Source organism: Zalophus californianus, chromosome 9, assembly GCF_009762305.2.
Source record: "Zalophus californianus isolate mZalCal1 chromosome 9, mZalCal1.pri.v2, whole genome shotgun sequence".
NCBI lineage: Eukaryota > Metazoa > Chordata > Mammalia > Carnivora > Otariidae > Zalophus > Zalophus californianus.
Genome location: NC_045603.1, coordinates 11,475,543 through 11,500,766, shown reverse-complemented (window position 1 = coordinate 11,500,766; position 25,224 = coordinate 11,475,543). Strand labels below are relative to the sequence as shown.

The window sequence follows — 25,224 nt, the reverse complement described above, 5'->3', positions numbered from 1 at the left end:
TAACCGTGTTTGGCACAACATGGGCTCTCAATAAATTTTTGTTGAATGAATACATTTATTGAAGGTCATTGCTATTGTTATTACTGACATCATTGTTTTTCTCAACTTTAAGATTCTATGGTATATGCATGCAAAGAGGGAGTGCCAGTGACCTCCCGAGGTCCCTCTTGGTTTTCCAAGTCCAGTGGATGCTCTGTAAATTGCTTACATGGGAACAGATCCAGACAGAATTACTGATGTTCAGGGGCCTCAGGTCTACACACTGCTGGGCGTCCTGCACTTCCTAAAAAGCCATCCTGAGCGATATGGTTAGGCAGCCATTTAGACACATCTGTTTTGGAGGCAGTTTGACCTATGGTGAAAATGTCAAATGAGACAGAAACATTCTGACATTTTAAGAGCTTTAATTTACTCATGATAAAAGCCATAGCATCTGAATATGTCAAGTTTATGAGGCCTAGACTTTAGAACAGGAATATGCCTACCTAACGTGAGGACATGTCAGCAAATTGATTGACTTCTTGAAGGAGGGCACTGGGAGCATATTTGGAAGAAACAAGCTGCATCTGCAAAATACATCTCAAACTTGGTTTTAGGGTGAATCTGCCACTCTCAACGCAGTTTGAAGTTAGGTCATAAGTGAAATTGAACAATTGGCAAGGTGATTCAAGTAGGTGCATCTCAGAGGCCCCAGAAGGACAGCACCTCGATGTTGGCTGTCAGTCAGTAGGGTGTAGTGGAGAAAGCGCGGACTGGGGAGTTCTACAGAGTATGAATCCTAGCTCTGCTGTGTAACGTCAGGAAAGTTCCTTGACATCTCTGGGCTTTGGTTTCTCCTGTCACAGGGCAAAGACAACGATGAACCACCCAGTCTATTTTCCCTGCAGTCCAGCACTCAGCCCGAATGTCATTCTCAGCCTTCCTTGCACTTGGGTATGACCACGTGACTGAGTTCTGCCCTGAGGAATGTGATGAATGTGATGTGGGCCCCTTGCAAGTGAAGCCCACAGTCAGAGGACCCTGGCGCCTTCAGAAGCCACGTGCCAGGGATGGTGAAGCCACAAGATCAGAGGGCATAGGTCCCTGAATCAGTGCTTCTAGGAGAGCTGCCTGTTTGGGACTTCGAGTGAGTGAGAAACAAATGTCAGCAAGGAAGTCCTGGGTATTAAGCCCCTGGGACTTTGGGGTTCAGTTGTGATATCAGATACCACTACCCTCATACCTTTGTAAAAGGAGGATAAACCTTTTTTTGGAGAGCTGAAATATATTTTGTGTTTGAAGCTCCCAGAACAGGTCTCAGTGTGCAGCAAGGGATTAATAGATACTAATTCTTATGATCCTCTTGCCTAGCTAGTTAATCTAGAATAGTCATTACATGTCAGGGGCGATCAAGAAGTATAAAACATTGTCCCAGCTCTCGAGTTCTCGGTACGGATAATGGGGAAAACCATGACCCTTCACATAGATCTATAGTAGTCTCCCCTTATGCACGGTTTTGCCTTCTGTGGTTTCAGTGACCCTCCAGCAACTTCGGGCTGGAAGCATATGGTCCTCCTGACATACCGTCTGGAGGTCACAGATAGCCTCACGTGGTGCCACAACGCCTACGTCCTTCACCGTACTTCATGTCATCAAGTAGGCTTTTTTTTTTTTTTTTAAGAGAGAGCATGTGAGCGAGCTAGGGGGAGGGGCAGAGGGAGGAGAGAGAGAATCTCAAGCAGATTCTGTGCTGAGCACGCAGCCCGATGCCTAACTTATTTATTTAATTTTTCTTTAAAAAGATTTTATTTACTTACTTATTTTAAGCAATCTCTGTGCCCAGTGTGGGGCTTGAACTCACGACCTCGAGATTGAGAGTCACAAGATCTTCTGACAGAGCCAGCCAGGCGCCCCTTACTGTGCCTGATTTATAAATTAACTTCATCATAGGTATGTAGGTCTGGGAAAAAACATAGTATATAGAGGGTTCGGTACTGTCTGTGGTTTTGGGGATACCCTGGGGGTCTTGGAATGTGTCCCCACAGATAAGGGGGACTTCCACAGATCCTAAAATATCAGACCTCTGAAGGACAAGAATGGAGTGTCTCTAGGATTAGCCATTAGAATTCAGAGGAAGAAGTTCCCTTTGGTTGGGCTAGTTAGGGAAGATTTAATAAATCAGCAGGTACCAGCAGAGATTATAATGTTACACAGGCCACCACAGATAGTGTTCAACTAAAAGGTTTCTGTTTCATTTTGGACACATGATATATTTATACTCTTAATAGTTATGCATTGCCAACCACGTTAGCAAGATAGGCTATTAGAGAAGTAACCTAGAATATGGAAAAGCTGTAAATTAGGACAAGGATGCTCATTACTGGGACACTTAAAATGTCAAATGATCAGAAACGACCCAAATATCCAATAGTGGGAGAAGGCTTAGGTAGATCAGGTGCATCCTTTTGATGTGCTCTGTCCCTGTGAGACTCCATCGGAGTGCGCGGTGTACGTTACCACCTGCACGGATGGCCTCCTTCATCTGTGACTTTGGCCCTGACTGCTCCAAACTCCGCTCCCGAATCTCCAGCTACCTACGGGGTGTCTTCAAGACATCGCAGACTCGGTGTCCCCAACCAAAGCTTGAGTCACACCCTGTCCCCACCCCTCCACCAGACCCCTCCTTTGGCATCTCTTGCCTTGTAGCTCCAACTGTGAGAGTCAGTATTCTAGAAATCTCTTTTAAAGCCATCACCTTCTCTATCTCTGCCGCTGCCTCCTTGGGCTAAGCTCTCCTTTCCTTGCACCTGGACCATGGCTCAGTGTCCCACCCTGCCCCCCCGCAGGCAGTCTCGGCGCCTCTCCAGTCTGTTCCGCATCATGTCTGGGCATTTCGCCTCTGCTGTTCCTCACCCTGCAACTCCTCAGTGACTTCCCCGATGCTTCTAGAACAAAGACCCAAATCCTTCCCCTGGCACCGACTTGTCTGAGCTTTGCCCATTTCTCCCCGTTCTTGTCCTGCTATTCCTTTTTTTTTTTTTTTTAAGATTTTATTTATTTATTTAGAGAGTGAGAGAGAGGGTCAGAGGGAGAAGCAGACTCCCCGCCGAGCAGGGAGCCCGATGCGGGACTCGATCCCGGGACCCCGGGATTGTGACCTGAGCCGAAGGCAGTCACTTCACCAACTGAGCCACCCAGGCGCCCCCTGCTATTCCTATCCACCTCCCTCCCCACCATCCAGCCACAGGTCACTGCTCGGCTGTTCTCTCTGCTCCAGACGCACTTTCCAAACCCGCTCCCCCACCTCCAAACACACCATTGTGAGGCTCACGTCTGCATAGCCTCCGGATCCCCTGGGCTCCGTCGCCTCAAGGAAGCCCTCCATGGGTCTGCATCTAGGTCACGTTCCTTTGGCGCTTGCTTTGTAGCTTACACACAGACTGGACAAAAGCAAAGATGGCACAGGGGCCTTCTGGATGGTGAGGAGTCAGGTGTTAAAAAACATTTGTCCCTGCTAATGCAGAGTAGATACTGTACACAAATGAGTGTAAAACCTGGAGCATAGTTCTGATACTGAATTTGAATCCAGGTTAGTCCTTTGTGCCCCAGATCTTCACCATGTGCCAGACACTGTGCTCTTTCCCCCTGCTGTCTGGGAGCTTACCATTTATTTCACACATTTCAGAAATCTGGAGATCAGGAGAGCAAATCTGTATTTGTATTCAGGGAACTCCCGCAAATGTGTTTTATTTCCTTGAGGAAGACGTTTAATTTTCTGGGTCTCAGTTGCAATACCAGTCCTTGCTGACTGCCCTGTGGCGACTGGGGCTGGCGTTCCCGCTGCTAAAATACTTGGGCGTCTTCAGGCCTTGGATGTGGCGCAGAGGAGAAGTCGGGCTTTGAATCTGAGCAGTTGAAAGTGCGACTTTCCCAAGACCCTTCCTTGATTCCCCCAGAGGACTTGTGTTATTAAGCCAGAGAGCAGAGCAGGTCCTGGCTGGCAGGGGCCCAGGGATTAATGTCTGGGGCGTTAACATCATAATTGGCCCGGCTTTGAAGGCTCACATCTGCTGTGTGAGCCCCCGGTGCCAGAGCCCGCATTGCACCTGCCGGCTGGCCAGGACCCCTGGCTTGGGAGGCAGCCTGGGTGGCCTTGCGGCTGCACTTAGCACATACTCAGTGGCTACTGTCAGGTGTTGAAAAGCTCTCATTAGGGCCAAGGCATTGACTTGTGTCCTGGCATCGCGGGAAAACAGTGGGGACCCATGGGAGCGGCTTTGTGCCGGAAGGTGCCCAGGGACTGGTAATTGAGTTACTGCTAAAGCGATGAGCCTCTGTGGCCATGACAACTATTAGTGGCATGAGGTTGGCGGGCTGTTGCAAGGCCGTTCTGCACTTGCCCTTTAGCATGGAGTATATGGGGGATTCATTCTGTCTTTAAAACTGTTTCCCAAGACTAGGAGAGCCCGGTATTCAGGGGGGCAGTTGGGAAGTCAGGCCACGGGTCTCTGGGAGTGGCAAAGGGGGAAGGTCACCATGCCCCACACAGTTGCATGCATTGTCTCAGTGACAACTTTCCTGGGAGGCTGGAGGCTCCGACAGGCTTCATGGCCTGCCTGAAGCCACACAGCCATCAGACATAGAGGGTGGGTTAGAATCTTGTCTGTTTTCAAGCCCACTCCGCCCTCCCGCCATCCTGGGCGCATGTGTGGACATGGCCGAGTTAGGTCAGCCTTGTTTTCGTGGCTTCGTTTCCTGTCTCCAAATGAGATCTAAAACGCCTCCACTTCCCTACCACCCCTGGCCCGTGTGGCTCTTGTTTGCATGACTTCAGCCTCCCAGCCAGCCTCTCTGCCCCTTTGCCCGCTGCTCCCCATTGCCCCCAGAGCAGGAACGGATTTCAGGAGGGCACTTCTGTGCTTTGCACCCCTCACAGGGTTGCCTTTGCCACGAGGCTAGAATCCAAAATACTTCACGAGGCCTGCAAGGGCCTCCTGTGTCTTTTGCTCTGTCTCCTTCCATCTTCCGACTCTTGGTTCTACCCGCGTAGTCTTCCTGTACTTTCTGGAGGGCTCTACGCTCTTAGTCCTGCCTTGGGGCCCTCACGTATGTCATTCCTTCTGCCGGAAATGCTTCCCTGACTTTTTCCTGGGTGACTTCTACTCAACCTTGAACGTGTCTTCCCCAGAAAACGTTCCTGTCCACCGACGCCCTCTCCTTCGTGTCCCTGCCCTCCCTTCACTGCTTGTTAATTATTTGCAACTATTTTTTCTTCTGTGACATTGCTGGCTGTTTGCTTTGGTCTTGGTCTTTCTCGCCTCTATTTTATGAGCTTTTCAAGGTTAGGGACCAGGACTGTTGCCCACAACCTCCCTGCGTCAAACACACAGCCCGGCACTCGGCGCGTTTCCACTGAGCATGTGTTTTATTTGTTGAATGAATAAACGGTTCTCGCCCCGCATCGGGCTCCCTGCTCGGGGGGGTGGGGGGGGGGAGGCTGCTTCTCCCTCTCCTGCCCCCCCTGCTTGTGCTCTGTCACTCTTGCTCTCTCTCAAATAAATAAAGTCTTAAGAAGAAATGGTTCTCAAAAACTGTTGGCATTGTCTCTGACAACGTAAATGCAAGTGAGCGTGTTTATAGAAGCCAGTTCATTCTAAGACATTTCTCATCTTGTTTATTCAGCCGCGTGTCCTTTCCATTAATTTTTACAAAGTACCAACTGGGTGCTGAGGGTGCAAAACTGAACGAGAAGAGTTGCCAGGCCTCCAGTAACTCAGTAACTCGGGGGCAGGGTCGGGTGAGGCGGAGACAAAGCCTGAGCTTCTGAGTCAGGTTTGGGTCACTGATCTTCCAGCTACTCAGTGTGTGACCTTGGGCAAGTCACTTCACTTCTCTGAGCCACTCCTCTGTGAAATGGAGATAAGCAGACTCATCTTGCAGGGCTATTCTGATGCTAAAATGAATGAGATGAAGTGTATAAAAGCAAAGCTCAACAAAGAGAAGATGTCCTGTTTATTATTAGCTGGGTGGGGCATAAAAGGAGAGGTAGGTCCTCTACCTGGGTGGGGGAAGGGAAGTAGAGAGGCTTGAATACAGGATTAAGTGCCTTTGAGGCAAGGTGGATGGAGGAGGGGGCTTTTTATGCGCTAAGCAAAGAGGGACTTCTGGGGGGATCTGGATTATGGCGTTTTGAGAATCAGCATTTCCCCATTTCTCTCTCCTTGGGGGGCACACACCCCTTCTCTTCTCAGAATAGTTCAGTTTGTCTTTGGAAACCCCACGTGCACCCCGCCTCCTCCACTCTCATTCCTGTTCCCATCCTGTTCCCCGCCCCCTGCTCTAAGCTTGTACCTCTCTTTTCCCTTTCCTCTCAAAACTGGGAAGAATGGAGGATTGGAGGCATCTCTGTCATCCATCAAATGGGATTAGGAGCTGACAGCTGTGGTTCTAGTAATCACTGCTCTCTTCTCCCAACATCTGGGAGACTTGTGCCCAGGATGGACAAGCCAGGGATATGAGGCTTAGCAACCACTTGGAGATGGGTGGGGACCCCGAGGCCACCTCATCTGCCTTCCATCCTGGGCGGGAAGCCCCTGGCAGCACCCTTGAGGAGGGGCCCTGCTGGAGACTCTCTACTACATCCGAGGTCATGTCAATGGGGGTCAGTTTCAACAGGTATCAGTCGTGTGAACTTCAGTCTCCAAGCCCAAAATTCAGTAGAAAAGTACCAAAAAGTAAACATCTCTTCAAGGAAGAAATAGTGTGGTGCTGAAGGGTGGGGGCTCCGGGAACCTCCCTGCGGGGATCCACATCCCAGCTCTGTCACCTTGGACTGGTTCCCACAGCTGAGCCTCCGTTTCCCGATCTGTAAAACGGGAACGATAATGGTAGCCCCCTCATGGCAGCTGTTGTGGCGAATGGTTGCACCAACAAGTGGGAAGCCCTTAGAACGCTGCCGTGTGCCCAGTAACGGCTTGAGGCGTGTTGACACTTATCATTAGACCTTGGTGGAACCCTGCCCAAGCAAGGGCCCAGAAAAATCCCCACCCTCCCCAAGCCCCTCTTTCTGCTCTCTGAGGACTACAGTTCCTTCGCCACTGCGTTTCATCGTGTGGCAACCGAGAAGCTCGTGGCAGAGTTGAGAGAGCCAGGCCTCTGCGCTCGGCAGCCTGCGGGACTCCGTTTGGCTGTTCCCTACCCACCTGGCCATGGGGGGTTATCTACCCCTTCTCTTTGCTCACTTGCTGGATAGGGCATCCTCTCCATGGGAGAGGGCGGGGTCTGACCTTTCAGCAGCATCCCCCCCCCCCCCCCCTTTCACTCCTGTCCAGGCGGCCTTGGGTACTGGTTACGGCAGCCGTCTTCTGAGGGGCCTCAGTGTCCATGTTGGTTCCCATATAGGCTGCACTCCACCCACCAACCAGCGCAAGCTTCTGAGAACCGAAGTCAATGAATGTGGACTGTTGCTCCTCTCCTTAGACCCTCTGATGGCTTCCAGTATCCCTGAATCCCTAAAGTCCTGGCCTAGAAGCACTTCCTGTCTCTATTCCCTCCGCTCCTTCCCATGTGCCTCTTTCTTGGAACACACAGGGCCTTTGCTCTTGTGGTTCCCTTGGCGCCTCAGCCTGGAATGCGTTTCCCCCAGATAGCGACATGGCTCATTCTCATTTGTTCTGCCCAACTGTCACCTGCCCTGAGGAGGAGTCCCTGTACACCGGCCACCGTCTCTCTCACAGCATTCCCTTTGGGGTGCTCCCTCTCCCCTTATCCTGCTGGATCTTTCTGCACAGCACTTATCAGGGCCTGACAAACGTTTATGCATCTGTTCCTTTACTGCTTCCTTCCTCTCATCAGGCTGCCCAGAGGGGAGGATCTGACTCTTTGATCTCTGCTGGATCTCGGGCACCCTGAACAGCGCCTGGCTCAGTATAGATAGTCGTTTTTTGAGTGAATAAGTGCAGAGTGTGCCCAAGGATTACCATTGTTTGTGAAAATGGGCCTGGCCCATTGTAGGTGTTTGATAAATGTGAGTTTTTAATCCCTTCATTATCAAACTAGAAAGGACATTTAAAAAGCAAATACCCTTGGGAGGGGCAACACATTTGATTTCAATTCACACAGGGTTCTTGCAAAGGGGAGGACCGGACCGGGCTGGGGAGGGAGGTGAAGGCAGGCAAGCCAAGGGCCCTGTAGACACACTCCACTAAGCAGTTTTGCCTCTGGCCAGTTCTGTTTATGCCTGTGTTCCACGATTCTCCAGGCAATTGAATTGAATTACCCTTTTCATTCTAATAATATGAACAGAATTCAGATGTGGTATTTGATGATGTCTTGTCTATTGAACGACTTCAGGACTGCCTGGCACGTTGCAGCAAATTACTGTCAACTTGAGGGCCGCCGTGCCTCCACCAAAGTGTCAATATTTCCGTGGAAAATCCCGGTCATTTACAGTTTATGTCTCAGAAATGAATTTTTATTTCATTGGCTTAATCTTTAGAGTTATCAGAAACGTGTGTTTATTCCCAGGGAGACTTCAAATGCGTGATTCTTATAACAAGACCAGAGCCCGAAGATTTCCTGAAGTGGGAGAAAGAAAAGCGCTCCCTGCCTGCTTGGAATTGCTGTGTGCACGATGCCCTGCAGAGAGAGAGAAGAGAGCAGGCTGGATGCCTTCCAAAAACCAGAAGGGAAGCTGATTCCTACTTGGGAGGGTGTTAAAATCTGAAGAGCAAGGCCGACAGACCGAGGGGAGAAAGTGGAGGAGAGAGGTAGACGTGTGAGCATCTTTTCCAATTTTTGCTGTTTTCTTACAGCCAAATGCCTGGAAATCTGCAGCATCCAGCAATTCCCTGGCCCTGGCACATAGTAAGCACTCAGGAAATGTATGTTGAATTGTAGTTGAATTTGGCTGATGAGGGTTTGGAGGTGGTGTTGGCTGCTGTGATCTGATTCGACCAAGTCGCGGCCCCGACTCCCACCCTCCCTGGTGCACTCATATCGCCTAATAATCTGTCACAAATAGCAGCAGCACGGAAGACTTTGGCTGTGTCACAGGGAAGAATCCAGCTCTTCCCAGGGGATCTCCCCAGCACAGGAGACCGCCCCACTCCGCCCACACTCTAGGTCTCTGAGTCAGAAGGGCATGTTTTTGCAACTAATTTTACTACTCTTATGCTGTCCCATCGGTAAAACCTTGCTAGCGTTTTAGGGAAGGGGGGTCTGCACCAGCTGAGATCCCAAGAGTAGTTTATCCTGATAAAGAGGAATTTCCCTGACTAGCCTCCCATCCTGCTTCCTCATTATCTGTCCTTAGACAACTTGGGAAAGACAGACTGTGCTGTAAACAGCATCGTCACCGAAACAGCTCCTGCAGCTCGTCTGCCTGGCAAGGACTCTTGGAATTATAGATAATTAGTGAAGTTGTAGCAGCCAGCTAACTCAGCACCAGGGCAAAGCTACTGGGTTAGTGATTGTAGTATCTCCATGGAAAGGGATTATTCTAAGCGTCAGTTATGGGCAGATGTGACTGCCGTGTACCGTCCTGGGCTTTTGTAGGTATAGCAACAAACAAACCAGACAAAACTCTTTGCTCACTTGGGGCTTATATTCTAATGATCCATCTGTCTATCCATCTTATGCAGTGACCTGAAATAACACAGACGATAAAATTACGTACACACAAAAATCAGGATCAAAGAATATGTCAACACCAGAGGAGAAGAAAAGAAATACCACGAGGCAATCCATAGGGTCCTATAGAGCTGCCAAATGCTAAGTGAGAACTTTGGCCTGGGGCTCCCTGACGGCCAAGGTAGAGAGGGAAAGTGTATCAGTCACATGAGTCTCATTGTTCAGAAAGGGATATCACTGCTTTCCCTATTTCCTGTTATAACAAAATCTGTTATCTGATCATACGACCTTATTTAATAAGCCTTAGAACAATCTTATGACTCAGCGACCATTGTTAACCCCACTTTACAGATGGAAAAACTGGGTCTTTAAAAAGGTTGTGTGCATTTTCCAAGGTCACGTCTGGGAAGTGGCAGAGCTGAAGTGAATTTTCAGGCAGTCTAAATACAAAGCCAGTATTCTTAACCAGATACAGTTGACCCTTGAACTGCGCAGTCAAAAATCCGAATATAACTTTTGACTCCCCCAAAACTCAATTACTAATAGTCTACTGTTTACTGGAAGCCTTACTGATAACATAGAACAGCTGGTTAACACAATTTGTAGGCTATATGTATTCTGTACCGTATTCTTACAATAATGTAAGATACAGAAAAGAAAATGTTAAGAAAGTCCTAAGGAAGAGAAAATACATTTACAGTACTGTACTGTGTTGATATAAAAAAATCTCACATGTAAGTGGACCCACACAGTTCAAACCATGTTATTCAAGGGTCAACTGCTTCAGTGTCTCTCCCCCAGGGCAAACTAAAAAAGTACATGAATGGTCCTTGGGCAAAAGCCTAATTGCCCTGGGAGATGGTCTCCTGCCAGAGATCTGGGAGGAAAATGAAGGGAGAGGCACATCCACATGAAGTGGGAAAATGATATTAAGTACTTACTTCATCAGCTTCCAGACCCAAGACATCCCAAGAATGGGAAAACCAGAGGTGTTAGGTCTCAAGCTTCAGATGGCCCTGGGCTAAACTAGCCTGGTAGTCTTGTACCCATTTCTTGTTGGCATAAAGGCAGAAATAAGTAAAAAACAAGCACCCCCCCAGGGGTGCCTAGGTGGATCAGTTGTTAAATGTCTGCCTTCGGCTCAGGTCATGATCCCATTGGGCTCCTTGCTCAGTGGGGAGTCTGCTTCTCCCTCTACCAATCCCCCCTGTTTGTGTTCCCTCTCTCTCTGTCTCTGTTTCTCTGTCAAATAAATAAATAAAATCTTAAAAAAAAAAAACAACAACTGATCCCCCCTGTTAGCTTGGCTTTGCCTATTCTCAGGCTCCCCTCCTTATAATGGAGCCTCATAGTTCTGGAAGGGGTGCTGCAGTGCTGGGGACAGCAGGTGGGAGGCGCCCTCCATGGTGCTGAAGCAAGTGGCTCTTTTCAGATTTTCAGATTGACTGCTTGCCTTTGAGTCACTACTCCTGGTAACCACGTTGAGTGGGAAAAAAAAAAAAAAAAAGAACAAAACAAAACCACTCCTCGAAATAGGAGACGAACTGCATGACCAACTTGAGAAAACGTACCAGTCTGTACCTGTTCAAGTTTATTTACAGGTGATACCAACCCTGAGAGGTAGCATAGGGTAAATAAAGCTTGTAGCATGGACTGTGGAGTCGGACTGTGTTGGCTCAGTAGCTCGGTAGCTGAGGGACCTTGGGCAAATTTCTTAATGCCTTCTATGCCTCATTTCCTCACCTGTAAAATGGTGGTAGTAGTAAAAATGAAAATAATAATAATAATAATAATCCCAAAAAGTTGCTGTGAGAGCCAAATGAGTTACAAGTTACTAAGCATTTTCAAAAGTGCCTGACGAATAATAAGTCCTATACGTGTGTGTGTTAAGAAAGTCCGTTTCATCTCTTAGAGCAAAATGGTTTGGTAATGGGGTCATTTCTGGGATGATGAAACCAGTGGAGTAACTTCGTGCCATGGGATAAATCCAGCCCCAGGGGATGCAGTGACGGCGGGTGATGTAGAAAATAGTGTCTCACTCTCATCTCTATCACATTTACATGACAAGGCAAAAAGCCTGCACCAGACGCAATTTTCTTTTGCATCTTGGACTTCTGAGTCCAACAAATTTTCTGAAATGTTGAATTCTGTTTGCTCTACAGTTTTTAAACAACAGCTGTTCATCCACCCCAGAGGTGGCGGTGAGTCTGTGTTGGGGATGTTCAGCACATACCCACATCCCTGGGCTCCCCTAACGGGGATGTTAGGGGGTCTAATTAATTACTGTTCGCAAAGCACTGAGAAATTCTCTAGTGAAAGTTGCTATAGAAATGCAAGTTGCTGTATTATTATTACATGTGCTTGTAATTGTTTTCAGAGTTTACTTATTGGGCCGGGCGAGAGGGAGAATATGGTTTTCTTTTCCTTGATGGCAGTGGAAAATGCCTTGTAAATTGGCATTTATGGATGTCAAATCACTTTATGGAGACGTATCTCTAGAGCTCCAGGAATCTCATAATGGGAAATGTACATGGAGCATTTCTTCTTTTGCCTTTGTACCTCCCCCTCATTCACTTCCTATCTGCACAGTGCAACTAATGTGAAAAGAAACATTGTGAAAAGCAACCATGTGTATCCAAACTCAGAAAGACCCAGTGCATATTTCTACATAAAATTTCCCACATAGAGTCAGTTATTTCTGTATAGGACACTCCTCCCATTAATTTATGCTAAAGGTTGAGCAACATTAGGTTGAAATAAAATTCTGAAGCAGAAGCAAAAGAAGTTAGGGATAGATGTAAACTCCAACAATTGAAATTTTGTATCGGGCTCCTCCGAGTCTTGGCTTGGTTTGATTTTGCATAAAAAAAAAAATTGTGTGACATGACTAATAGCAAGCTCCCATCTGAGAAATATCTTCCATGGTTATGTGTGCATTTGTTTTTTCTTCGTTATCTACTTTCCCCTATTTTATGGGGAAATACCTATTTTCTGGGTATGGTTGACCAATGAAGCCTACCGACCTTCCTCTACTGTATATATCTTTTTCCTAACTCAAGTTTGAGATAGTGATACCGATCTTGGTATACTAAAAAAAAAAAAAAAAGTTAACTAGAATGAAAATGTAGCGGTACACAGAGGAAGCATGCAAGACCTTGTTTGTGAGCCGTGTAAATGGTGATGAAGTCTGAATCAGATAAGAAGCTATCATTGCTGCCATTAAGCTGCTCCTTTGCCAAGTTTTATCTGCAGCCTCACGAAAATTGATTTGCAATCAGTTATATTGGTTTTTAAAAATCCCATAAAATCTAAGAAGCCTATGTTAGTGTGTAAAATGGAGCAAGTAATTGCCTCTTTTATAGGAATAAAGTGTAAAACCCATACCTGGACTAACGGCCATTTTCTTAATCCCTCAGGCAGGCACTTTGAGCTCCAGCCCCACCACACACCATCCAGATGTTCTACTCTTAGGCTCTTTTACTCGGTTTGGAATTCTTACCAGCTCTCCCCTCTGCATTCTTCCCCCTGCCCCCACCCTTACCAGCGGCAGGCACTGATGGCCGCTGCTCTGGGGTCCCCTGATATCTTGTATGTCAGGAGATTTCTCACACACTAATCAATAAAGAAAAGAATGAATAAACGAGCTGGGGCTTACTTCATGAGGGTGGGGACCCTTATTTTATAGTTGCTGACCGCCGTTGGTGTGGTGGTCGGACGGCAGGGGGCAGGTAATGATGCTACTTCATTCAAACCATCCAGTGCCTGTCGGCTCACAACAGCTCTGGATGGCTTTTGTTCCTAGTGGATTAGCCATTTTGTAAATGATCAATAAGTCAGATAATCCTGGCAGGTCTTCATTTAAAATTCTTAGGGATGCTGTCACTTACTTAACTGCATTCAGTCCCATTGATTTGCCTCTCACATCTTTCCACTTTTCTCCCTTCCTGCTGACCATCCTAATCCTGACCACCACCACCGCTCACCCGGACAGCTGCAGTGGCCTCACAGGTCTGCCCTCCATCTGTTCCTGCTCCTCCTTATCTCTTCATCTGCGTTGTCACCAACGGGCTCATTTAAATGCGAATCTTATCACCTTGATTATGGGTTTCTTAAGACCCTTCCGTGGCTCTCCTGGCTTTAGGATAAAAATAAACATCTTGTCTTTGTTTCTCCTTCCCCAAGTCTTGCTTCACTGTCTCTGCTGCAGCCACTCTGCCTTCCTTCCTGGTTCTTAATTATCTCAATTTGCTTCCGTGCCTCAGGACCTTTGCACATGCTCTTGCCTCTGCCCGGAACACTTTTCTTGCTCACCTTCCACCTAATTACCATGTCATCCCTTAAAGCCCAGCCTCCCCAGGCAGGTTAAACCTTTGCTTGCACACTCTTCTGACTCCCAGTGCTTTTTCCTTCACAATACGTAGGATAGTTTGTAGGTGTGTGTGTTGGGGGGTGGGTGGTGGTGTATGTCTAAGCTCCATGGGAGCAGGAACTGGCTCTGCTGTTTGCTCCCCACTCTATTCTGAGAGCTTAGAATCCCCTGGGACAAAGTAAGGATTTAGAAAAAAAATTGTTTAATGAATGAGTAACTCTGGGATACATTTAAGATCTTTGTCTAATAAAGCAGGAGCCAGAGGAGAAATGTATATGCTCAAACATCTGTTTTCCAACTGCTGAGAAGGTGTGCATCATCCAGGTAACGGCATCACCCGCTCTACTATCAGCAAGTCCTCGGTATCAACCTGAGAAATGATGCTATCTTTTTCCCAGTGTAAGTTCAGCCCTTTATAAAAGAATTCCATCACAACATGGCAGGTGTCTGAGAGGCCCGTAATCAAATGCAAGTAAACAATTAAAAAGCATATGATTAGACGAACCAGGAGAGATGATGGACTCTGAAAAACAAACTGAGGTTTCTGGAGGGGAGGAGGGTGGGGGGATGGGGTTAGCCTGGTGATGGGTATTGAGGAGGGCACATTCTGCATGGAGCACTGGGTGTTACGAACAAACAATGAATCATGGAACACTACACCAAAACAAATTATGTAATATATGGTGATTAACATAACAATAAAAAAATTAAAAAAAAAGAATATTTCAGATTTCTGGCTAAAAGAAACTCTTGATAGGGAGCGTTAAAGGATGTTAAACTTTGGTAAAGTTCTTCAAACTTAAATATTTTTCAAAAAATTGTTTAAAAGTGTCATAAAATGAAAATATTTCAGCAGTAAATATTCAGAAGTATCTTAAATCAACAAAATGTGGTTGCTTGATGACAGATAATTCTTTATATTTTTGTTTCAGTAATCTTTCACGTAATAAAAATGTTGGGAAGAAAAAAAAAATAAAAAGCATATGATTTCCAAATCAAGCAACAGAAAAAAAATAATACCACACAATTGTACAATGATGATCCTTTACCAGTGAAATAAATAGCCCAGAAGCCATCGATTTGGAAACGTTCTGGAGACCCAGGCCTCTGGGTAACCTGAAATAAGCATCCCCCCTTCGCGAGGTTCCCACTGGCATGTCTAGCTTGTCTGGCTGTCCGCCATTTACACCGCTCCAGCACAACCTTGCTCGGAGCGCCCCAAATGAGTCCACACCGGGAGCGTGGTTCCTTCTGCCTCACATTGCCATCGCCTTCTTCGCTCTTCCATTTCCAGGCCTCCGGGGCAAACGTCCATTCACTTCCCTGCCCAAGTAACACCTTACCCAACAACATTTTCTTATCTAGTGGAGATTTTAATGTTCCCTTCCCATCTGGGTAAATGGCCTGTCCACACCCTCCATCGGCTCACGGCAGAACCCGGGGGATCATCCTTGCTTCTTCTCCCTCCCAATCCCAGGTGCATCGCATCCATCCACAAGTCCCGCCCCCAATCTGGTCCTTTCCTGCAACCCCATCCTCCTGATCTCAACCACCAGCCTCCCTGCAAAGGGTTTTGAGGGGCCCTCCCCTCCCTTCTTCCCCAGCAGCCAGCACAGCCTTCTGAACGTAAATTAGTAAGTTAGATCGTACTTAAGACTCTTCTGTGATTTCCCATTTTGCCAAGGAAAACATTCTAACCTGCGACCTACGAAGCTCCATGCGATTTGGTTCTTGCCTTTCCTGTTCCTGCCGGCCTCACCTGGGGGCCTTCCAGTGCAACATCTCCCCCTCCGGTGTCTCCAGCTGGGCATGTCCTCGGCTGAGCTCCCGACCCCCTCCGGCCCCCGCTCTGTTCTTCCCCAGCTCCCGGCCTCTCAGGTGCTCAGGCCTGAAAGCTCAGCGTCCCCCTTGCCTCTTCTGTCTAATTAACACCCTGTTTGCGATTGGCCGGCAAACCTTGTCAGCTCTGCTTTCAGAATGTGCCCCAGATCTGGCCACCCCTCATGAATTCTCTCTTGACCACCCTGGTCCAGGCCACCGCCGACTCCTGCCAGGACCTTGGTGACAGCCTCCCGGCCTGTCTTTTCCTTTCTGTACTTGGCCTTTACCCCATCACCACCCACCTCCCCTTCGTTAAACCCTCATCCCAGCATCTGGAGTCCTGATGCTAAAACAGGTCAGGTTAGGTTACTCTTCTGCTCAAAACCCTCCAATGGCTCCCACCTCTCTCAGAGTCGAAGCTAACCTCCTCACAGTGGCCTCTAAGGCCTGATTGGATCTGGCCCCCATTCACCTCAATACCTATTTGTCTCATTGTCCACTCTCTTCTGCTTTGCTTGCTTCATTTCAGCCACACTGGCCTCCCTGCTGTTCCCCCAACACAGCAGGCACACTCCTGCCCCAGGACCTTTGCACTAGCTGTTTCATCTACCGAAGACACCTTTCCCTGGATAGTTGTTATTTATTTATTATTCCCTAGATATATTCCGTCATCTCCTTCAGGTAGTTTTTCAAACATTACCTTCCCACTAAGGCCTTCCCTGTCCACTCTATAAAAAACTGCAACTTCCTTGTCCCAGAAACACCCTAGTCTATGTCCTTGCTGTATTTTTCTCCTTAGGACTTGGCTCTGCATTATGTAGGGCTCACTTCGTGGGTGTGCATGACCCTGTGCAGTCACACAGACCCTGTGCCCAGGAGGGGTCTGCACTTGGCTTAGTGCTCTGTGTTGCTGACTATAAATTCATAAGATAACCTTGTTTCAACAAGGGACCCTGCAAACTCATTTTGGCCTTGATCCCACAAATTATATAGCTGGTCCTAGCAGCATGCTATGTATTTGAATTATTTTGTTGCTGAATCTCTCCCCACTAGAGAGTGAGCCACAAGGGCAGGGCTCCTTGCCTCTTCTGTACATCACTGTAACCCTAGACCTAGAACAGAGCTGCATGTAGGGTAGATTGCTCAAGAAAGATCTGTGAATACGAAACAATAGGTGTTGGCGAGGATGCGAGAAAAAAGGGAAACCTCTTGCACTGTTAATGGGAATGCAAGCTGGTGCAGCCACTTTGGAGAACAGTATGGAGGTGCCTTAAAAAGTTAAAAATAGAACTACCCTGTGATCCAGCAATTGCACTACTAGGTATTTACCCAAAGGACAGAAAATTGCAGATTCGAAGGGGCACATGCACCCCAATGTTTATAGTAGCATTATCAACAATAGCCAAATTATGGAAAGAGCCCAAATGTCCATCAACTGATGAATAAAGATTTGGTGTACACACACACACACACACACACACACACACACACACACACACTGGAATATTACTCAACCATTAAAAGAATGAAATCTTGCCCTTTGCAATGACGTGCGTGGAGCTAGAGAGTATTATGCTAAGTGAAATAAGTCAGAGAAAAGACAAATACCATATGATTTCACTCATGTGGAATTTAAGAAACAAAACAGATGAACATGAGAGGGGGAAGAAGAGAAGGAAACAAACCATAGGAGACTCTTAACGATAGAGAACAAATTGAGGGTTGATGGAGGGAGATGGGTGGGGGACGGGCTAGATGGGTGATGGGTACTACAGAGGGCACTTGTGATGAGCACTGGGTGTTGTATGGAAGTGATGAATCACTGAATTCTACTTCTGAAACCAATATCGCATTGTATGTTAACTCACTAGAAGTTAAAGAAAAATATTGGTGAATAAATGAGTCTTCCCAGTTAAACTAGCCAGAAATCTGGGAGTCACCCTTGACACTCCCCAGACCTCCATATTCGAGTTCCATCCATTCTGTTCCTTAAAGATATTTGGATCTGTCCACTATTCTCCACTTCCTCAGTACCACCCTCAGCCAAGCTACCTGGACGCCTCCTTGTAATGTGCTTCTTAACTGGTCTCCACCGTCCCCATGTGTCCCCTACAACCATTCCCCATAGTTACTGCCTTCTGCCCAGAGAGCCCAGGATGAAGGTCAAAGTCTTCACCTGAGCCAGCCCTGTCCGCCTCTTTTGCCGCATCCTGCCCTCCCTCTCGCCAGTGCTGCCTCTCAGATCTCCTTTGGACCCTGCAAATATGCTTTTCGTTTTTTGCATGCAAACCCTTCTGTCCCCTGTTTCCAGAACACCCTTCACTCCAATTCTTGCTCACCCCCATCCCTTTTCCTGAACCCCTGTCCAGGGACCACACCTCTGAGATCTTTGCCCAGGAGGCAGGCATCGAGCACACCACAGGTGCTTAGTGATGCTGCTCAAGTGAGTGCACCTGGGCAGGATGCCCTGCCGAGCAATTAATTTAGGTTGGGTCTTCAGTGGCTAGTTAGCTTTCAAGGCTGGGAGCATGTTAATGGCGGTAAACCGTAGGGCCAGGATGCAAAGTTGCCCCCATGTTGGAGGGCCTGGGCTGTATGCAGAAATGTTTTGTTAGGCCAGCACAGAGTTGGTCCACATGGTATTTCTTGTCTTTTTAAAATTTGGTTGAGTTGCTAACATTGAAAAATCGGGAGATTGCACATAAAAATTGGAATATTTGGCTTCTTTGGAAAAGTTGAAGGATCCAGCAGCCTTGGGCCTGCAGTGCGGCAGTTGGTGGGAGCTGACCAGGGCTGCCTTGGCTGGGACCTGTGTGTGGCACCTGCCCACTGTCCTCACCTGGCGGGGTGGGGGAGGGTGCCTCCATTAGACTACTTGCCTGGCTTCTCTGTGGTGTCAGCCTCGGCTCACAGAGACAACAGAGCTGGATTATCTGAAATTAGAAGGACTCCAAGCATTGCCAGAGGTCAAGGAGCGCGAACCTGGAGAGGCCAGAGGTGTTTGCAGACTCTAAAGGCTTCGGGCTGTGTGGGGGACCCAGGCACTAGGCTCCCAGCCTGGGCAGGTCCCCTGTGTCCAAGCTTGTGGGAGTAATGGAGCCTCCCACCTTCAGGACGAGATGGACATGGGCAAAGAGATAGCCTGGAAACGACAGGCCCTTTCTTACAGGTTCTTGATGGTGTCCGGCCTAAAGGATTCTTACAAGATAATAGGGAGAGAAAGGCATCTCAACAACACAACCAACCGATGTCAGATTTGTGTGTGTGTGTGGCTACTCCAAGAACTGTGTGTGTGTGTGTGTGTGTGTGTGTGTGTGTGGTGGCAGGTGGGGAGTGGGGGGACTTTCAGAGTCAGATTATAAGTAGTTTTAGAACAAAGTAATGCAGCTTTCTCACATACAAGGGCTGTGGTCCAAACTCATGCATGCCTCGTATAAGTGATATGTCCTATATTCTCAAAAGAGAATCAACCTTTCTCTCTGAGCAACGCTTTTCATTCCCTCCTCAATTTGTTTGTATTAATAAGTGAATTTGGGCTTTCTCCCACACGTTTCCCTTTCTTCTTGTAGTTTTAAAACCTATACTTACAAGAAGTCCATGATAACACCGCTCATTACATATATTTGGAGAGCCTCCGGAAAAAGCCATGTCCTTCAAAAACCTTGGGCCCAAACCAGCTATAACAGTCCATCAAGAAGGGCTGTCTTCACTCCAACGTGACAAAAACGTTCCAACCTAATTTAGCCTTGTTATGGTATCAGAGTGATCTTCATCTACAAGGATTTCAAAAGGATCTCTTGGAACTGGAGGGGATTGTGTTTCTTCTCCTCGTTGGGCAGTCTAGTTGTCAAGGGCAGGACCTCAGATCTCTTCCATGAACGTGGTGGGACACATGCTCCATCCCAGCTTAGCCTCTGCCAAACTGGCGTCCGGATCTTTGTTGTGCAGGATCAGGAAAAGTTGAGAGAAGCAGGGAGGCAGGCAGAAAGGGGATGGAGGAAGAGCGAGGAGCAAGGAGCGAGGAGGCCCGAATTCATCCAGACTAAAGGCAGGGAAGGGAGGGGGGAGAACAGAATGCTGGGGCCCGGGCCAGAGAATTCTGGGGGTTTGGTGTAGGAGGCTGTAGACGTGAGAGCTATTTCTGTGGGTTGGGAATTGGGTCCTCTTTCATGTTCTTTAGGGATCAGAAGCAGACATTGGATTAGAATCCTTTTAATTATTCTTTGGCTCATGTGTGACTTTTTGCAGAGCTGAGCCACTTGGAGCTCTATTATTTTTTAGGGTTCCACACGTTTAGGCGCTACTGGATTTATGACAGAATAGTTCCTATAAGGAGAGTGTCAACTTTTCTACCCGAGGTTTTAGTTAAGCAATTTGAGTCTGGATCCAGGGAAGCCTTCCTCCATCCTTCAGCAATTAGCTAGCCTTGACGTCCTGTCACCCGTGCAGTTATGACTCTGTTTTAGTGCTCAGCCTCATCGCACCCCCCTCAGTACGGTAATTCGTCAGTTTGTGTTTGTCTCCCTTCCTTGGCTAGAAGGCTCTGGAGAATAGGGACCAACTATGTTTTATTGCTCTTTACAGACTCAGCCCAATGCTAAGACCATACCTACTTGCTGGCAGATACTAGGTCATCAGTAAATGTGTTTTGGGCAAATGTTTGAGGCTACCAATGGCTGTGATTTACTTAAGACTTCCAGTCGCTCTTTAATTAAGTCCATACCAAGGGCTCCTGGAGACAGTCAAGCAGTATAGGATGGAACAGTCTCATAAATAGACTCTAACTTGTTGCTTCTGGGAACTAATTTAACTTAGGAAATGCATGTACCCAGGAAATGGTGTTGGGCTCTTGTAGTCGACCTTCTTATAAATGATACAGGGACCGGAACGCCAGTGCATTGGTGAGTTTGCAGATGATTCTGAGCTGGCCCCCAAATGTAGACTCATCCTCAACTCCTATTCTCCTGTAACCCACATGCAATCCATAGCACATCCTGTTGGCTTTATCTCCAACACATAGCCCCAGCCCCATCGCTTCTTACCACCGTCCCTGTCCCCAGTCCACCAATCCAAGCCATGACCTCGCTCACCAGGACTGTTGTAATGGCCTCCCGACTGGTCTTCCTACTTCCACTCTGGCCCCTGTGGTCTCTTCCCCACCTGCCAACCAGATCATGACCCTCTTCTCCTCAAAGCCCTCCAGTGGCTTCCATTGTGCTCAGAGCAAAAGCCAAAGAAAGTTCTTTCAGTCTGGCCCCTGCGGCCTCCCTAGCCTCCCCTAGCTCCAGGAACACTGGCCTCCTTGCACTTCTTCAGATGCACTGAGCACATTCCTATTTCTCCTGCCGCACAAGGCTCTGCCCCAGATATCTGTGTGGCTTTTTCCCTCACTTCCTTTATGTCCTTCCCACTGAGGCTTCCCTTCTCCGGCCTCCCCAGTGCAGACTGCAGTTCCTGTGCCTGGCCCGCCCCGGCCTCCTTCCCTATTGAATTCTCCAGAGCACTTACCTCCATCTGACCTATATTTTACTTTTTTATTTGTTTCTTGTCTATCTCCTGGAGCATGAAGGTGCATCATGAGGTGGAGGACTTTTGTTTGCTCTGCCCACCATTGCATCCCAGTGCCTGGCACAGGGAAGTGCTCGACAGCGATCAGGGGATAAATATCGAGAGCTCTCACAGGCGATAGGCAATGGGTGGGTCGTTCCTTGTGGCACGAGCCTTGGTTTCTGATGTTCACAATGATCGTGGCAAGATGATCGTGTATACGTGTGGGAAGTCTGCGGCCTAAGTGTTGAGGATTAATGTGGAATTCTTGCCTTGTTGCCTTCTTTAAGGGAGATCGAGTAGCTTTGGGCATATGGAAGGGCAGCTGAGCAAAAGAGAACCCAGGCATCCATGTCTGGAGTTCCAACAGTGGATGGAAACCAAAGGAGGTTATGCTTTGTGGTTAGACCTTGGGATACACAGAACCTCAGGGGAGAGGTCCTGGTCCCGGAGGACACATTTGGCTCATGTGTCGAGGACAGAGGAACTCGGCTAGGGCTTGGGAAGCCTCTGCCTGGGAGGAGAGGGGTGTGGAGTGGCTGGGGGACACTGGGCTGGAATTGCCTGCACTTGGATGAGGTTCCCTAGATTGAGGAGCTTATCTGTGTAAGATGTTTCCTAAATTGGATGGGACTGGACACTGGATTACTCTCTGTGCCTATAATTTTTTTTCAACTTGTGCAGAGTTTTCATTTTAATACATCTTAAGCTTTTTTTTTTAACTGGATGATAAGATTGGCCTGGGGACGGGCAGTGCCGTGACGAGGAAGGATGTCCTGAGGTTTGTGGGTTTCTTCTGCCATGACCCAGGGAGTAGAAGCGTAGGGTTCCAGAATATCAAGCTGCCACAGAGATCTCTGGGACCCTCGTGAACCAGGCAGATGGCAAAATCCTGGTATGGTTCTGGTGTTTGGGGACACAAAACAATTCTCAAATTCTTGTTCTCTTCCAACTGCTCTGGGTGCCCAAGGCCCTACAGAGGTTCAGTGAGACCGAGGTTTGGCATAGACTTTGTGTCTGGGGGGATGAGCCTAGAGACTTGTCATTTCTAGGGGCCATTCTGATGTCCCTCTCGGGTTGTTGTCTCTGTGTATTCTGCTGGAGGCTTACAGCATGTCCTGGTTTGCAGTAGGGTGCCAGCATGGTCCCTGGGAATCCTGATAGAACAAGGGCAACAAATAAGAACAAAGGCTTCACAAAGCCACAGGAGTGAGCAACAGCAAAAAAAAAAAAAAAAAAAAAAAAAAAAAAAAAAAAAATGGCCCGTGAACTTGAGTGTGGGCAGGTGTAAAGGGAAAATACTCTGACCTTTGTTGGGAGGAAGATGGGCCCTGGACTGTGAATTTCAAACCAGGACAAGAGCCAAGGTCAGGGCAGTTTCCTCCCTTAACCTTAGAGGACCTGGTGCCCTTGCCAGAAAGCAGGGGAGGGATGGGTACCCTGATGGACAGATTGTTGGAGACTGTGATGGGACTCGGGGGAGGGAAGCCGCGCCGAAAAGAGCACCCAACACGTACTGGGCCTTTTACGTCTGAGAGCACCAGAAAAATGCCTGGAATGGTTACTGTTTCCACTTTATAGACGAGGACAACAAAGCTCAGAAGTAGATAGTTTACTGACTATCTGGCAGCTCCCGAGTGTTGCGATGCAGCTCGGACTGAAGGCCGTCCCCCTCACCCATCCCGTACTCAGTCCCTTTCTTCCTTCAGCACACTCGTACCCGGAGCCCACCATGTGCCAGGCCCTGCCCAGGGGCCGGGTACCCGGCCGTGGCCAAAGTAGGAATGTTCCTGCCCTCGTGGGGCTTCCGATCTTCGAGCCGATCATCACAGCTGTGATAGCGCACAGAGGGGGCCACCAAGGTGCAATCATGGGGAGAGAATGGGGTGGGCTGTCCTCAGGTTTTGGGGTCAGGGACAGAGATAAGATGGAGTCCCGCGCGGTAAGGGCTGGGTGTGGGATGCACCTGGGCTGGGGGAGCAGCAGCGATGTCAGGGAGGGAAGGGGTCTGCATGTCACAGGAGTGAGCGCAGGGGATGGGGAGGCAGAAGGTGTGTCTCCCAAGTGCATGCCCTTTCCACCCTTGCGCGTGGGCTTTGCCAGAGGGGAGCTCCAGTCAGAAGAGGAATACAGCCCTGCCCAGTGGGTAGGAACCTTCTGGCCTTTGGGAGTCAGAGATGATGGGGGCTGGAAAACACCAGCAGCTTCCCGACAGGTGTGGACACAGTTCCACTGCGAGCTTCCGGACGTGTCATTAAGGCAAACGGAAGGCAGGGCTCCATCCTTTCTATGGGAAAGTCCTGGACAACAACCTGTCTTCCCCACAGCACGAGCTCTGATCCCAGTTCAGAAAAGAGGCTGGGGTGGAGCCCTGTGGGAGTGCGAGTGGGTGGGGTCCCGTGTGGCTGGAAGCCCATCTACCATGGAGATCCCGATGGCATTTCTCACTGCCGAGGAAAGGAGAGGAGGAAGGCGGGGTAACCCTGGTCAGATGCCTTCTCTGCCGAGAACTGCGTGTTAACCATTCCCCATGCCTCACTCTTTCGAGGCCTCCCAGGTCTCCATCTCACAAGGGGGAAACTGAGGCGCAGAGAGGTTAAAGTAACTTGCCCAAGGCCATCCTGCTAGTAAGGGTGTGCTGTGCCTTCCTGACTCCAAAACCCATGTTTTTTCCTGTGAACCAGGCTGAATGGCAGCAGTGAGCCAGGCCAGGGAGGGAGTGGGACCAAAGGAGCACCACCTAGGTGTCGTTCTGGGGGTGGGGCGTGATGACGGGGACGGGGGCTGGTGAGAGGGCCAGAGTTCCACAGGTGGAACTCTGGCGTACTGGGCTGGGCTTTGCTTTCTGGACAGACTGACCTGTGTTCAAATCCCCCCTGTGCCAGTTGCTAAAATCCAGCAGGTAGAATCCCAGTTCTCCCTGCTGCCCCTCCCCCAGCCTGCCCCCCCCCCCCCAAGAGGAGGCCCCCATGGCTCCTCTGGCCTCTGGTTGCCTGAGTAAGCAGTCCCCCAGAAGAGCCTGACTCATTCCCCTTGGCTCCCTGCCACCTGAGCTGCAGGGAGGACAGGGGCCCAGTGGCCCCGTACCTTATAGCTTGGTCCGACTGCCCAGCCCCCTCCGGGGGCCAGAACGGGACAATCCCACCAAGACTCTGCGGCTGCTCCCTGCAGAAGCCTCAGCCTGCCTCTCATCACCAGGCACACACCTGTGCTGCCTTATTGTACGTGGTTGCGTGTCAATGTGTCACCGTCCCTCACTAGACTGTGAGCTCTTGCAGGGCAGGGATGAGCCTGAGTCATCTCCTGTCCCCAGTGCCCACGACAGGATCTGGCACAACACAGGGGCTGCTCAGCAAATATTTGTTGAATTCCCTTCCTAGTTGAACGGGAAATTTCCCCACCCTTGCCTGGGGACGATCCCTGGTGGAGACAGAGCCCCGTGTTGGTACCTGCGAGGCTCACCCCGCCGCAGCAGCCCTGGGATGCAAGGTGCGCAAGGCACCTGCCACATTTCGGCATTGTTTCCTCCTGCTGCTTTCGTTCCAGCCCATTCTCACTTTCTGTCTTGGAAAATCACAAGGAAACTCCACGCTGCTCCTGGAATTCTTGCCAACGTGATTCAAGCGGAATTGAGCACATGGCACTGGGTTCCCACACAAACAAAGACGTTGCCACTTTCAGCTCGGTGGCTTCCTTCCTTCTGCCAGCCTGGGCCCCCCGCCTTGTCCAGGCAAAAGGGGCAGCGTGCGTGCGTGGCTGGCCACATTGTCACCCACGAGGCGCCCCATGACAGGTGCACCTAGGGTTGGGTGGGGGGTTGTGAAACAGACACAGAGGCCAGCTCCCCAGGGAGCAACCTGGACACTCACCGCATCCCC

At 49.0% G+C, this 25,224-nt stretch overlaps 1 protein-coding gene and 1 long non-coding RNA gene across 2 annotated transcripts in view; one reads left to right on the top strand and one right to left on the bottom strand.

Moving 5' to 3' along the window:
* LOC118355981 overlaps positions 1-8,832 on the top strand; it is a 34,122-nt gene extending 25,290 nt beyond the window's left edge. Inside the window, exon 3 of the long non-coding RNA XR_004819336.1 lies at positions 8,506-8,832. This is a non-coding gene — a long non-coding RNA (uncharacterized LOC118355981). The remainder of the gene's footprint in view (positions 1-8,505) is intronic.
* Positions 1-25,224, bottom strand: part of CACNG2 (calcium voltage-gated channel auxiliary subunit gamma 2) — a 110,484-nt gene that overhangs the window by 48,824 nt on the left and 36,436 nt on the right. The gene's annotated exons all lie outside the window — the stretch shown is intronic.